Here is a 3,843-nt window from a genome sequence, read left to right on the forward strand (position 1 = left end):
AGGACTAGCTTCCATAGTATCTGAATTTGCTAGGAAAGCCATAAAGGGAGAAAAATCCATCAACAGTCCTACCCAATAGTCAAGTCTGTGCACCACAATGACCCCCAGGCAAGATACTCTTAGTGGTGCAATAGTGGCACATATGTCTCTGGGATAACCAATAGTTGTCTGATTGGATTTACAGCCCTCTAAAGGAGGAAATTCATGCCTTGCACTATAAACCTAGCCAACGACCTGTACCTAAAGAGGTCATAGACCCTAGAGAAGAACCTACTACTGCCACTTTCTTGAACCAGTATACCTTTTAATCACCTGCTCATAGGATTGTCTTGTAGTACGTTGTCACTTTGTTACCCCAGTTCGACTACCTAAAAATCCTCATTTTTCCATTCTACGGCTGCTATATGTAAGACTGATAGATTATTTATGAATCGCTCACTTGTTCCCTTGACTCTGTGAGCTTGAGAAAAGTTAATCTCTGAATGACTGGTAATTGTTAAGTGAGGTACTATATGGAAATCTAGTGCTCCATAAATGTTACTGAAATGACTAATAGTGTTGCATTGTTGTTTATAGTGAACTCCAGGAAGGGAAGGATTTGACCTTCCTTGTCTATTTCTATGTCCTAAGAACTTGATTCAACACTCATTCCAACAAACTACTCAATAAAAATGTGCTGAACTGGGTTCAATTCCCCTAGTACTTGGAGTCAGCACCATTCAAAGCTATTTGTCATTCAGCTGCTTGCTTTGATTTCTAGCATGCAGGGCACTTAACTTCAACTGAGCTTTGTTCTATGTATGTGTATGATCTTCGTCACCTTTGGATACCCCATGCCCTCTGCCTGCCTCATAGGAGGCATTTAATAGCTCTTCATAGTCTCAAACCAACTTCATTTCTTAGTCTTGACAACAAGGAAATCTCATGGAATGTGTGTAAGAGCAGATGGCATGCATAATTTATACCCCAGCAACACTGTAATTTAAGAGTGGGAAGAAATGTCCATATTATCAGGGCATCAAGATTGGGGTTGACAGACAGGAGTGGGAAGAGAGGGGGCTGCCTGAAGGCTGGCCTGTGCCATAGATTGTATGCTTCTCATTGGAATGATCATATTTCCTTGTTTCTCAAGCACCCGCTGCAGTGTCTGACACATACTGTGCCCAAAAACCAGTATAGAAACTCATAAACTATATGTTTTGGTCCACAACCCCAGTGGCAGAGGTGTTCTTATCAGCATTCTCCTGCGCCTGGGTACAAGGCTCCTCCTATCTTATTTCCACTACTACCAGATATTCCAGCTCTCTCACCAGGTCTTCGCCTCAAGCACAACTTGGCAAGATTAGAATCCTACTCTGAGACCATGCATATGCAAACTAACCCCAAGCAACTCATGCACATTCAAATCTCTTCTTGCTGTCCATATCAACAGTGAGTCCTACCTCCCATCAGAAGAGGAAGTTCTTTTGCTCCCCTTAAATGGACTCTCCCTGAACCAGATCAGTCCTTTAGAAATAGTTCTCTCTTAAGAACCAGACGTTTGGAGAATTCTGATGGAGAATTAGCTCTTAGGAGAAAGACTGACCAGAACCACCAGTCAGATACGGCTGCTTTTTTTTCTTCTCATTTGTGAGAGAAAAAGGAGTCTTCAATTTAGCTTCGCCAACTGACATTAACTTTGCAAACAAAAGCCCTGTCACTGCCAGATATTTTCTGCAGAAATGATTTTAGAATAGCAGCTTTAGAAAAGAAAAAGATTTAAGCCATGTTTGCATAATGGAAAATCTTGAGCTAGAGCTTCAAGCCTTGAATCAAAGCGGGGCTCGTTGACATAGAAACAGCACAAATCCACTCTACCTTGCAGTTCTTTCTAAACCCCAAAGCCTGCTGTGGGCCAAGTCTTTCATACTGCCAAAAAGTCTGATGAGGAAAAGGAGATGTCCTCACTTTGTGTCTCTATCAGATGTCTCTTTAGCCAATTCACATGATCTGCCTTTGACAGAGCAGCCATTAGGCAGTGGAAGGCCACCGTTGTTAGCCTGGACCGATGAAGATGTACCTGCGATCATATGGAAGTCAAACTTTTTAAAAGGACTTGCACCTTTAGAGGGCAACTGAATTCAGGTCTTAATAACAAAGAAGAAAAGAAGTAGTTTCCCAGTAGGTAACCAACAGTGTCTGCTATATAAATAAGATTGACTAGATTACCTCTAAGTGGGTAATGAGCAAAATTAGAGTAACTTCAGGCTTGGGAATATCAAATGTAATACAATCATATTAGTTACTCAGAGCTACTGCCACCTGGTTGAAGAGCTAACGCCCTCCAGAAAGCATTAGATCAAGATGGCTTCACAGCCATTGTGTGACAGAAAGAGAAGGAAGGCTCTGGCAAGGTCTTCCATTCACCGGTGAACAAAAGAGAAAAATTCTCTTGCAATGGCAGGCAGGTCATGAGGTCTGCCATGCCCCACATAAAGGTAAAGACAAAGATGGCTGCATTTGGAGTCATTTCTAGTCTGTGCCACAGATAGACTCCCAGGAAGAATGTGAGCTTGCTTCCCACTGGAGATCCCAGGGCAGGCTATTTAAAGATTCTTTTGGAAAGATTTGAAGACTTCCAATTCCTTGTGGGGGGAAAAAAAACACAGACATATGTATGAGAACTGTTGGATCCCAAAGAGATGTTTATCAGTTTCCTTTGCTAAGATTTATATTAAGAACAAAATATGAGGATCAGGTTGCTGCTTTACTGAGGACTCTTTATTCCTCCCTGAGCCTTAGGCTCTCTGGTCTTCTTCCTGTTTATGCTCTCAGGAGAGCTGGCAGAAGCCCAGGTGCTGGAGGCCTGGATCTCTACCTCTGAGTGTCCTCTGGGGAGCTCCAAGACAAAATCTCCCTCCAATACTTATGCCTGATGTATGTGCCCTCTGTACCTCAGAATGTGACTTCTCTGGAGACAGAATCCTTCAAGAGGCAATTAGGTCTAAAAATTGGGTTCCTGGGGTATACCCTAATTCATCTTGACTGACATCCTTATAAAAAGAGAAAATCAAAGTGAGTGAGTGAGTGGGAGAGAGAAAGGGAGGGAGGGGGAGAGAGAGAAAGAGAAAGGGGGGGGGAGAGAGGAAGAGAGAGAGAGAGAGAGAGAGAGAGAGAGGCACACATGTACAGAGGAAAGACTTTGTACAGATACAAACAAAAAGCAGGTAGCCATCTGCAAGCCAACCAAAGATCCCTCAGAAAAGACGAAGCCCAAAGCATCCTTGGTCTTGAACTTTTGACATCTAGTGCTGTGTTTAAATCACCTGTTTATGGAATTTTGTTGTGGTAGCCTTAGCAAACCTCGGGAGCTTGCTCTGATTTCCCCACCTCCTCCCTCTGTGGGAAGTCCCACACTCTGCCATCCCCAGCTGCAGGGCCCTCCTCCACCCACAAGATGAATGCAAACCGACACTCAGATTCTTCAGCGATGAACAGCATACTGTTCCCATTGTGAAATCTCTTCCTCCTCGGACTTCTATCCAAAGATGACAAAGATGTGTTCTCAGATCAGACATGGAAGTGCTTTCTGTGATCCCGTAGAATTAACCTGCACAGAAAACTCACCTGATTGTTTTTCAGCCGACTTGTTAGTTCCCTAAGCATGTCACGTTGGTGCGCTGCCTGAGAGAGTGAGGCTCTGTGGTTAGCAGAAACCGGCTGAAAGCAGAGGCAACAGGTTGTAAACTGTGGGCAGGACAGAGTTTCAGACATGGGTCCTTGCCAGACTGGATTATATGTACTCAAGCAGTCGTACCTGTAAGCCTCAGCATCAACTACATATGCCCATTGTTCACAGAATAG

The sequence above is a fragment of the Arvicola amphibius genome, chromosome 12 (genome assembly GCF_903992535.2).
Source record: "Arvicola amphibius chromosome 12, mArvAmp1.2, whole genome shotgun sequence".
Lineage (NCBI taxonomy): Eukaryota > Metazoa > Chordata > Mammalia > Rodentia > Cricetidae > Arvicola > Arvicola amphibius.